This window comes from Pleurodeles waltl, chromosome 2_2 (assembly GCF_031143425.1).
Source record: "Pleurodeles waltl isolate 20211129_DDA chromosome 2_2, aPleWal1.hap1.20221129, whole genome shotgun sequence".
Taxonomy (NCBI): domain Eukaryota; kingdom Metazoa; phylum Chordata; class Amphibia; order Caudata; family Salamandridae; genus Pleurodeles; species Pleurodeles waltl.
Genome location: NC_090439.1, coordinates 1,167,049,118 through 1,167,061,779, shown reverse-complemented (window position 1 = coordinate 1,167,061,779; position 12,662 = coordinate 1,167,049,118).

The following is a 12,662-nucleotide window of genomic DNA, read 5'->3' as shown; positions in this document are numbered from 1 at the left end:
TCATGGATTTGCAGGGGGACAGGGTTTCGGGGCCCAGGGTGACGGGGTGATAGAGTACCCTTAGGAAGTTTGTGGAAGCGTTGGGCCTGGTGGATCTCTGGGGGGTAGTCAATATATGTATTTTTCTGCAGCACATAGCAGTTTTTCACGGATAGACTCCATTTTTGCGCTCGATTCCCAGGCTAGGCGGTTCGATGGGGTAACTCATTTTGAAAGAGGGATCTCTTTTCACTCCCCTGTGACGGTGGTACTCAGGGATCCGAGGAGGGGTAGGGGACTGCCTCCAAGGTTGTACCCTTGGCACTTCCTAGAACTGGAATTCCGGGATAAAGTGAGAGTGCAGACCACTCTGTATTGTCAAGAAAATGGCACATCGGTGGCATCAACAGTCACCCTATGGAAGGCATACAAAACAGTGATCCGGGCCAGGTGCAGGTGCTAATAGGAGGAATTAAAAAGGGACAACAGATCAAAGTAGAGCGTCTGGAAGCCGAGATCAGGACACTCGAGAGGGTAGCCGTGCAGGCCGTGTATGGAACAATGCCAGCAAGAGTTGATGGACTTGGCAGAAGGCAGGGCTAATGCGTTCGCAGGTCAACAACGGCTCTATGACGTGGGAGATAAGGCCAGCAAATTAATAGCCGGCTTGAAAGAAGAGAGTGGGGGAAGAACTGGGTCATGACAGCCCAAGATGCTGAGGGGCAGGAGTGCAGGACCAGTGTAGAGATTGTTGAGGCCTTTGCGGACTATTATGAGTGGCTATACGAGTACATGTTCGAATACTCCGGAAGGGAATCTGTGGAGCTCTTGGATGATTTGTCCCTGCCGACTGTCACAACTGAGGCCAGCGATGAGCTGAGGGGGAGGAGGTTGGTCAGGCCCTTCGACTTACAGTCCGTAAAGGCAGTCGGGCCCAATGGTATCCCGGTTTAACTATACAATTGTACAGTTAAAGAGGCAGCAGAATTTATGCTGCAAATGTTCAGGACAGCAAGGATAGAAGGGATCCTGCCAAGGGATCAGAAATTAGCCACAATAGTGGAAATCCCAAAGAAAGGGAAAGACCTTGAGTCTTGCGGTTTGTACAGTCCCATTTTGTTATTAAATGTAGCGTTTAAGGTCTTGGCAAAGATACTGGCCAACAGGCTGTGTAGGGTGATTAGAAAACTGATTCATCCTAATCAGGCAGGCTTTATGCCTCCGTTAGGGGACTAGGCTCAACCTCTGTCGCCTGTATCGGGTCCTGCACATGATCAATGAAGCAGACCACGAGGACGCCGTAGTGCTGCCGTTGGATGCCAGAATGGCATTTGACAATATAGAATGGCCATATCTATTTGCGGCACTGGACAGGATGGGATTCGCCCTGGTTTTGCAAATTGGTGTGGCTCCTATACCGGTCCCCCTGGCGCGGGTGCGGGTGAACGGGTCAATATATTGCCCTTTTGTGCTCAGCAGGGTGACAAGACAGGGATGTCCCTTGTCTCCTTTGATTTTCGCACTGGCGCTTGAGCCACTAGCGGCTTCGATACGGCAAGATTCTTTGGTATGTGGCATAGAAGGGAAGGAGGGATGTGAGGAGCTATTCTCTTTATATGCAGATGATATTCTGCTCTATGCAGTGAGACCAAGAGTGACGGACAGGCTGCTCCATGTATTCCAAGTATTTGGTCGTTACTCGGGATCCCAAATCAACTGGGACAAATCGTTGTCCTACCAGCTCACGGGGGTGCCCCTGGGCTACCTATGCAGTAGGTCGCCCCAGTGGCGACGGAATGGTTTTGTTACCTAGGTATTTCTGTCATGTGCTATGTGCCCATGCTCCTGGAGGAGAACCTGTTGGTGCAACCAAGGCGCCTCGAGGCGGATGTCTTGCATTGGATGTGTCTCCTGGTCTCTCTGCGGTTCTCTTTAAAATGATGGCCCTGCTGCTGCTTCTGTATTGTCTGCAAAATACTCCATGTGAGGTGCTCCCCTGAGTATTTCAGAACATTAATAGTGAATTGAGTAAACTGCTATGGCACAGGGATATCTCGCGCATCGCCCTAACAAAATTCCAGAGGGGAGGCCTGGCGATACCGGATGTACGTACGCATTACTGGGAGCACAACTGTGCACGGTCAATGACTGTGTGTTCGTGGCATTAGATGACCTAGCATTTCGGCTGGATGGAGAAGCGATAGGACCTCTGGGCTTTCATACGCTCCTGTATGGGGGCGACCATTTGGATCCTCTGCCGTTTCAAACGCAGTCAGTAGTTAAAGCCTGGAGGATGGCCCATAGATTTCTAGGATGGGAAGGGAAACTAACAGATAGAACCGAACTTTGGTCCTGCGCACTGTTGCAGGATGTGTGGAAACTCCAGGGATTTAAGGTGGGAGCTCATCGGGATAGAGTTCCTGGGTGATGTATGGAGAGGAGGAGCACTATTGACCTTTTGAGGACCTTCAACATGAATATGAGATGAGACAATGGGAACATTATAGGATACTACAACCTGGCCACGTGCTCCACAGACACATAGTAGAGGGAGAGCAGCTACCAGACTCTTCACCCCTTAAGGGTAGACAACTAACAGAACCATTGACGAGTAGGGCTATCTCACGGATATACAAGAAAATTAAGGACAATTTCCCAGACCCTCTGAGGACATTTCGGTCCGCCTGGGAAAGCAACTTAGGAACGCTTGAGGATGAGGACTGGGTGGAGGCGATGCAAACCCCCAGGGAGGTGGGCATAAAGGCCCGTTTCCATCTCATACAGTTCAGGGTTCTACACAGCACAGAACACTATTGCATAGGATGGGTCGCACTGACTACAACAGGTGTGCCAGGGGATGCGATGCAGCAGGTTCCTTCTTCCACACCCTGTGGGGATGCCCAAAGATTCTGGAATATTGGGAGAGGGTGGGTCAAATAATGTGTACGGTAACTGGACTGCACACAACCCTAGAGACAAAATGGTTGTTATTGGGCATTACTGGTGATGAGGGGTGGCCCAGATACATGAAGATTTTGCCAAAATTTTCCGGCGGAGTGGCTAAGCGACACATTGCATGGGGGTGGGGGGCGAGGTACCCTCCAAGAATCACAGACTGGGAGAGGGACTTAGACTGGTTCCAAAGAGCGACAAGTGATTTACAACAGCAGGGGATGCGAGAAGAAATACAAAATAATATTGTCAAAGTGGGAGGCATATAGAGACACAGGAAGTCGACTCTCAGGAAGTGAGGGAAGACAAGAGTGACTGGGTGTGGCTTGAGACGATTTAAGATCAATGATCGTGTATTGTATACCTTGATTGAGCTACCATGCTTATCTAATTGATATGGGTTCCATTGTATGATGAGCTTTGTTTACAATAAAAAGATTTTTTTTTAAAGAAGTTGGATTGCCACAAAGCACTACCATTGACCACCATGGGAAAAAAATGTACCGCTACTTTCCAGCCATACCCACCACCCTGTGTAAACCTTTACAGCTCGCAGTGTGCCCCTTTGGACCTTGTGCCAGTTTTCTTTCAAGTATCAGAAACAGCAGTAATTTTCTATATTGTTTTATTAATTAAACAGTGAGTTTTCTATCCAAGTTACTTACATCTACATTTATTTAACCTTTTTCCTGCTGTGTCCCCCACAACCCCCTCTGCTAACGTTTTTTGGGATAATTTGGAGTAGTTTACACTTAAGCATCCATCGCTTTTTCACCACATATGCTGTCCACAATAAATTTCTGTTGTTTTTTACAGCAACCTGTGGATTCTAAATGTGCCCAGGGTTTATGGATTACCCTGTAGGGAACTGTGGAAATAGTTAAAGTATAGCTAAGATTTAGATTTTAATTTTTTGATTGGCTTTTTGTTTTTTGTTTCGTTAATATTTTTTTATGGAGTAAAAATGTGAGAAAATGCTACTAACTCGACCCCCTACACCCCCTGCCTCCCTTCAGAAATGTCACTTGGGAATGGTTTGTTGAACTAAATTCATCTTCCACGCTTTCCAGAAACATGGCAGAGTGGAATCAAAATACTTAATTTTGTACCACAGCTTCCTGAGTTTGTGTAGGTGCCATAATTTTTTCTATCTGTTATGCTCTCAATCTACTAACGTTTGTGGCAGAAACCAGTGTGAAACACATTTGTGATCCAGAACAGCTATAGATCTATGGAAACTACACAAAATTACTAATTCAGAAAAGGTTTATTGTTTAGATCCTTCAAGGTTTTCATAACAAAAATACATTTAGAAGAAATAAATACTGAAAATGAGTAGGAAGGGGGTAGTGGGGCCTAGTTAGCCGCTGGCCAATATGGCGTATGGTCATTGATCTCTGCAACTAGCGGCGAGATCCTCCAGGTAAAATCCATACATTATTCTGTCCAAAGTACCTGGTTTGCTGGTGACCCACACATGGGGTGCCACTGAGAAGCAGTGCTGGTGGCCTGTCTCCTCCAGGAGGGATGGCGCTCCTGACAGCAGAGGAGGACAGGTGAGGCCTGGCGAGGCTGTAGCACCGAGTGTTGAGGAAAGATTGGCAGGAGGACTCTGGAGCTTGGGAGATGGTGCCCCATTCACCTCGGTGACAGAGCAAAGTGGTGGATTGTGGCTGTTGTGGCTTCACCTCTGGCTGGCTGACTCTGGGTGCAGAGGAGAAACCCACCCTACCTCCAACCACCAACACCACCATCTTCCTCAAGGTTACTGTATCAGCTCGCAGGAAGCAGCTCTCGGGAGTCAAGGCGCAGTCTGGTGCCTTCATTGGCAATGAGTGGTTTTTTGGGCACCTTAGGAGAATCAGCCGTTGAGGATGACCGTAGCTTCACCACCCACATGGTAGGCTCCATCGGCATGGACAAGATTGCGCTGTGATTGACGCGCTGACTGTAGTGGGCCCTCTGAGGGGCTGTAGGGGTGTGCCATTGCGGCCTGCAGCGGTTCATCAGACTTTGAGCATGATCGATTGCGTGAGGTAGTGACATCTCAGTAGCGGCACATGGTGGTAGTTATACCTAGTCCCCCATCTACTGTACTGATCAATGCTGTGTGGAAGAATTAGGGGTCTGGAAGTTTTGGTTAGGTGAGCCCATTTGCATCTGGTGGACACTCCAGCATGGTGAGAAACCAGGTGCAGGTCCCCACAAGGGTCAATAAAATGGACAACTGCGCGGTCAATAGGCTGCCAGTGGCTCAGGTGGAGCGGCAGGTGGTTCTGCCTGTAAAGAAAGGGTTATAACCTGCATTGGCCAAACCGTTGCTTTGGGCAATTATGGCTGCTATTCATGTCCGAAGGTGACTTTGCAACCTAAACTGGATTCCGCGATGATAGATGTGACTTTCCGACATGCAGATCTTGAAGTGGAAGACAAGGTTTTAGTCACGGAAATGGATACCATGCAATATCAATCCACGTCACAACACCTGGGGAGCCAACAGTGGTTCGTGATCATGGAGTGTTGAAAAAATGGGGGCTCAGCTGGAGGACCACGAGGGAAGGACCAGAAGAAATAACATCTGAGTAGTGGGTGTGCTGGAGCGGGCAGAGTTTGGAACACTTTTCGGACGATCGCAATATTATGAAATTATGTCCCCAAACAGTTTTCCCACTTTCTCACTATAGAAAGAGTCGCTGGATCCACAGTTATGTCAGTGCCTACCCACCTAGGCTATAACCTGCAGGCTTTTCAACTTCCATTACACGGAACACATTTTTCAAACTGCCCGAATGAAAGGTGACATTTAATATTAAAACACTGTCATCCCGCATATTTTTGTTACTTTTTAAACTGATTTCATACTTTAAGTGCAAAGACAGCGACCCCATTTTCAGGAGGTGAAAAAAAGTTCTGAGGGATGCAGGTGCCTTTATTATATGATGATGTATGCATTCCTGCTGCGGGTGATAGTAGAAGGAAAGACCTGGCACATCAACGCCCAAGCAGAAGTGTGGGAATGGTTGGAGAGGTGAGGAACAGAGGGGGATGTCAACATAAGCAAGGTGCGGATGCGAGGAGCTGGAAGGGGGGTTCAGCACAACTCCCTGAAGCGCAGGCACACAAAGACAATGGACAATCTCCAGACTGTCTTATGCTGTCCTAATACAAGCACCACAGGACGGGTGGCAGGCTGGAAATGATCTTGTGTTTTGGTCCATTGTTGTTTCTTCTTATCTCGTACTTTGGATCAATGAGCCGAACGGGGAAGTGGTGTGTACTGTTTGTGAAGCGCGGTTGTGATTGAGGACACCTGCAACAAATGTGTGTGTTATCACTATATGGATTTCAACGATTCAAAGTCTGCAATTTTGAGGGTACAGAGGTGCATGGTGGATTTCACACAAGTGATGGTTAAACAATATCACCTCACCCTTATATGTTGGCGGTGGCCAACCCAGATGATTTGAACCTACTTTTGGGTGTACCTGCACTCTGCAAGTTGGCTGGGTGGGCACATAGGAGACTATCGCCTGTTGTCAGACTATGCCTTTACTGACTAGTTGGAGGGGTGGTACGGAGGGCCCTCAGGGGAGCACAGGTTTGCAAAGGAGGACCATAGAGTACAAGGTCACTGCATTCATGGGTCCATCGCATAGCGCTACAGATTCACAATGTCTTGCGCTGTTTAAGTATTGGCATGGAATGTTAATGGCCTAGTGAACCGGAATAAGCACACCATCATCCTACAGGACATACATAGACATGCTGCGGAGGTGGATCGCTTCCAGGAGACACAGATGAGGGGGAATATATGCTGGGCACTAGACAGGTTTGTATACTACCTGGTCGCACATGCAGGAAACACCACTGACTCCAGGCCTGTGCGGATATGTTTGAAGAAATCCCTAGCATTCACTGTGACTTGGACCAGTTGTGATTCATTGCGTTGGTATGTTGGGATATCAGGGGTGTGGGAAGGACAGATCTTGAATTTGTGTTTGGTTTATGTGCCTCCAATGCTGCATACACAAACCCTGGCTGAGTTGGCACATTACTTCTGGACATGGCAAGTTGGTGATTGGGGGAGATTTGGTTAGGTTACTAGACCTGACTCTGGATAGGGATACGAGAGCAACTACACAGGGTGAAGGTGGCACCCCTGCCATACTTCTTGTATGCCATGCGTCTTGGTCGACCTATGGAGAGAACATCCCTTTGTAGTCAATACAGTATACTTATTGTTACGCAGCACATGGCAGCTACTCGCGCCTACATTACTTGCTCACCAGTCTTTTGGGGTACTACATGGATGCGCAGCACAAACCGAAAGGAATCTCTGACCACTCCCTAGTGACAGTGCAGTTGCATGACCCAATCCAGAGGTATGCACTGCCTCACAAGCTAATTACGTGTTTTTTGAAGCACAAGGAATTTTTGAGATGCCTTGAGTGAAAGGCCAGAACAATACTTCCATGAAAACAAAGGTTCAGTTAAATCGACGTGTGTGTTATGAGAAGCCTTTAAGACTTCATTGTGAGTTCATGTGCAGGATTTCATAAAGGCGGTGAGAAGGAGCAGCGGGAATGATGTGTGCCACAAGAGCGATATATATGGGCTCTACAGGCGTGCACTGCGGAGCAGGCGGCATAACCCCCTAAATTTCAACATCAAATTTGTATTAAATGTCAGTGATTGCGGGAAGTACCGGAACATCAAGCATATGCCTATGTGTTGGTGCAGAGGCACCTCTACGGTGCGGGTGACATAGGATGTCATTCCGACCCCGGCGGGCGCCGCCCGCCGGGCGGAGACCGCCAGAAGACCGCACTGTGGTCAAATGACCGCGGCGGTCATTCTGACTTTCCCGCTGGGCGGGTGGGCGACTGCCAAAAGGCCGCCCGCCCACCCAGCGGGAAAGCCCCAGCAACGATGAAGCCGGCTCCGAATGCAGCTGGCGGAGTTGCTGGTGTGCGACAGGTGCAGTGGCACCCGTCGCAATTTTCAGTGTCTGCTAGGCAGACACTGAAAATCTTAATGGGGCCCTGTTAGGGGGCCCCTGCAGTGCCCATGCCAGTGGCATGGGCACTGCAGGGGCCCCCAGGGGCCCCATGACACCCGTTCCCGCCAGCCTCTTCAACAGGCTGGCGGGAAGGGGGTTGGAATCCCCATGGCGGCGCTGCATGCAGCGCCGCCATGGAGGATTCCCTAGGGCAGGGGAAAACCGGAGGGAAACCGCTGGTTCCCCTTTTCTGACCGCAGCTTTACCGCCGCGGTCAGAATTGCCCCGGAAGCACCGCCAGCCTGTTGGCAGTGCTTCCTCTGCCTTCTGCCCTGGCGATTACAAACCGCCAGGGTCAGAATGAGGGCCATAGTTTCTAACCAATTAGCTTGCCAGGATAAGAGGGACACAGAGATCCTGGTTTACACCAATCACTGACCAGGATGGTCTTATTGAGGGATATTGACCTCTCCCAACTGTCATGAGTGTGACAGGGCGGCCCTAACTGTTGAGTTGACTGTCAATGAGATAGTGCAGGCACTGCAAAGTTTGCAGTCTTGTAAGGTGGCTGGACCCAATGTAGTGTCCTCTCAATTCTTTAAATGCACGACTGATGAACTGACGAGGCCCATGCTTGAAATTTGTATGCAGTCTCTCAATAGGGGGACCTTGCTATTAGATCAAAGAACAGCGACCATGATGGTGCTACATAAAAATGGAAAAACCCCTTAGGAGTGCGGATTCTAAAGACCCATCTTTTTGCCAAATACAGAGATCAAGGTACTTGCCAAGGCCTGGGTTGTCAGATTGAGTAACATAATAGGCAAGATAATACATACGGATCAATCCTGATTTATGCCATAGAAGAGTTCAAGCCTCCATTTGAAGCGTCTTTATGAAAATCTATATCTGACTAACACGTGTACAGCGGAATTGACGGGTTCTCTTTTTGTTAGACGCCAAAATTCCCTTTGATAGTATTGAATGGCCCTACATAATGACACTGCTCGAGGCGCTGCGATCCGGCCCTTGCTTTTGGAGCTTGATCCACCACCTATACAGGGAACAAATGCCTAGGGTTTGGTTTAATGCAACCCTCTTACGACTTTTCTAATGCACATGTCCACGCATCATGGGTGTCCGTTCTCCCCTACGATCTTTGCTTTTGCACTTGAGCAACTGGTAGCCTGGTTTTCAACAGTATTCCCTGATGTGGGGCATCAGGGCCTACGTGGCCTGGGATGAGGGAATCTTGCTATACGCACATGATGTATTGCTCTGTTACTAATCCACGTTGTGCTGTGGATAGGAATATGCAAGTCTTCAATATTTCGCAGAACATTCTTGCTACCTTATTAACTGGGATGAGTTCCTTGTATTTCCACTGTCTGGGGACAAGCTGGAATTGCCTCCATTATGCCTGGCACCCGTATTTCAAGATGGATTAATGTACTTGGTTATATACATTGCTGGTGAGCCATCAGGGTGCTATGAGTCCACTCTCCTCACCCAGCTAAGTAGGTTGCAGTGAGATATGCGCCTTTTGCAGGCCCTGCCCTTGCCTCTCATCAGGAGGACCTCACTATACAAATTGATATCACTCTAGCGATTATTGTATGTCTTGAGACATGAATGTCTCAAGCTAGGTGAACCGAAAGATAAAACAGTAGCTTGTACTGCTGCTGTGGAATGAGGGAGGCTCGCTCACAGCTTTCATTACATAGCAGCTCAGAGCATATGAGGGTTGACTTGTTGCTATGGATCTTAACAGATATTATTGGATAACATAATTAGTGCTGGTCAGTGCGTGGGTGTTTGCGTGTCCAGCAGGACACAGCACTCTGGGCATACAGGGATGCCTTTGGGTGCGTGGGATACGAGAGGGCACTCTATTAACATTCTTTAGATAGTGGCTGGCCAGCAAAAACCAACACTGTACAACAGATGTGAAAGGGTGCATCCTACTATGTGGAACAGGAAGACACCATCTTGGACATGACACCCCTGTGCATAGTGAATTGGGATGTTTGAAAGTTTTTCAAAAGTGGGAACTGCTTGGTAGTGAACTTGCGGTTGGTGTCTAGAGGAAACAGTCATATATTTCACTTGAGCATAGGTTAGAAAACAGTGTGTTTGGATTGGAGGGCTATCGTCAGCTCCCGCTGGGGAATACCCTGCGCTTTCACATCCGGGGGCTGAACAGCTGCCTGAGGCAACCATATTAGAAGATAACGTCCTCACAGAGCTATTTGAAAATAAAACAACCTCTTTAATTGATATGAATCTGATGAATAATTGCGCTGGCCCATTGATTTTCTTGTTTGAGGCTTGGGAAGGGGATGTGGGAGGATTGGAGGACGATGATTGGGCATTTGTGCTCCAGATCTCCAAGGGAGTTACCGATTCATGCCCTTTTGAGACTGGTACTGCTGAGAATTCTTCAAGCGCCCACTACTGTACAACATTATTGCACAGGATTGACTGTGGGCATTACTAATTTTTAAGTAATGTGAACAGAAGGTGACCTTTTACCACATCCTTTGGTAAAATCCTAGTGATACTGGGAGGGTGTGAAGGGCGTTAGGACCTGGGTGACTGGGGGTAAAGTTCCATTGTACCAGAAATTACTATTTTTGAATATCCGCAGCGAAGACAACTGGCCAAAATACAAAAGTAGGTGGCTGTCTCTTGCGGCCATGGTAGCTAATTGAAATATAGAGAGGGCCTGTGGGGTGTGGCAGCCCCCAAGCGTTGGGGCTTGGAAGGATGACCTGGACTGTTTTCAGGGAGGCTGAAAGGGTGGTCTATCTGAGTACAGGGTGACATAAAAAATGGGACAAGATATGGGGTAGCAGGAAGAATGTGGGAATGGCTGAGGAGACAGCAGTATGCATATTGCATGTGATAGTGATGGCCACGGCCTCTATTTGCCATCGTATTATAGTTCAAAATGTGGGTTTCGATTTAACGTATGGAATAGCATCCTCGAATGAAAACCAAGAGTTTCTATCCAAATTGTGGCGAGCAGTCAACAATATGCAACAAGTGTTTCAGGTTCTTCATAAAATCAATTATTTGAAAACACAATTGTATGACTACACGGTAATTTATGACAACATGCACAACTATAATTTTTTGTCACAATGATTGATTGGAAATAGCAAAACACTGACAGTTTTGTCAGAGCCTTCTAGTTAGGGGATGTATAGGGTCTGTAAGTTTGCCAATAGCCCAAGGTACCCAGATTCTGAAACTGAGCTAAAACACACATTTTATTTCATTTGGTCTTGAGTTTACAACAATTATTAAAGCAAAACAAGCAGAATGAAAAATATTTATTAAGGAAGCATATGTATTTCTGGAATTAGCATAAGATACAGAGTTTATGAACAGTGGTTATTCTTACATCACAAAATTGGAGCATACTTCCACTAGCATATGATTTGTATGGTATTATTCAAACTGCCAGCATCCCATAGCACAAGCTAACATCCAAAATGCATGTACATGAAATTGTTAATAGCAATTGTTCTTGCATTCTATGCTCCAATAATTTTATTAATTAAAAAATGGTACGTCACTTGTGTGGGTAGACATGCTGCCTGCAACAGTAAACAACCCAAAACGTAACATTGACTCATGCATATTTTCCCCACAAAATTTACCCTCTTTTTCTATTGTGGGTGTCCTTGCATTTTGTACAGTAGCCCATCCAGCACCTACAGAAAGCTAGCCAACTGGAAAAGTTTTAAAAAATAGTTACCAAGATCTATCTGTGGTGTGCTTACTTACCTCCCTCTCAATATTTTTGATCCATAATCCAATACACCTCATAGGTGTATTTTAAAAAGCAAAAAAAACAATCATCACATTTATGGAGCATGCTGGAAACTTCGGGAAGCCACACACTTCCGTGCACCAAGAATTTCCGCCATGTCTCACACCAAAAGTGTTTCTTGGTGTGGGTAGACCTAGTGGCTCGGACAGACAACGTCACAAAATGCAACTTTTACGCAGGACATTTTTCAAGTGAAAACTCATCAAAATGTATAGTGTGTGTACCTCCTACATTTTGCAACCATAGATCAACCAGTACCCAGAGAAACTAGCCAAATTGTACCTTTTTTTAAATTATTTTTTATAAAACTAATCACATAGTTAAAAGTGAAGGATGGCATTACTTGCATGAATAACATTATGTTTGTTTTTTGCTAGAATGCTCCAATAAAACGCAAATTCGTAATGAAATCACATATTTTTCTCAAGTTTCTATTACTGAACCTTCTGGAACGTGTCAGGAGCTACTACCGCCCTGCATTCACCCACCGGAATCAAAAAAGAACATCACCACTTGTGTGTCTGGGCCTACAGCAGCAACAGGAACGGTTCCAACCAAGGACTTAACAGTAACAGTATCTTAATAGTTAATGTTAATTATAGCGGTCACCATTGGTGATTGTGTGGCCAGTCCGTAAACCTATAAAGCCAGTAGCTGAGATTCTGTTGTCCAGTCAAAGTCCAGGGAGCGAGCATCCAAAACCAGAATTTACAGAGAGTTTTAAAAAGGACAGTTTATTTTGCATTAAAGCAATAGGTATTCCTGCTACATGCTGTGGTGTCACACTCGCATTTTAGTTCATTTTTGTTGAGAACTCAAGTTCTGGATCTTTCAGTCAAATCTGATCAATCTTAAAAACGTTGGTCCGTCAATATTGTTTTTTTGGGCTACAAC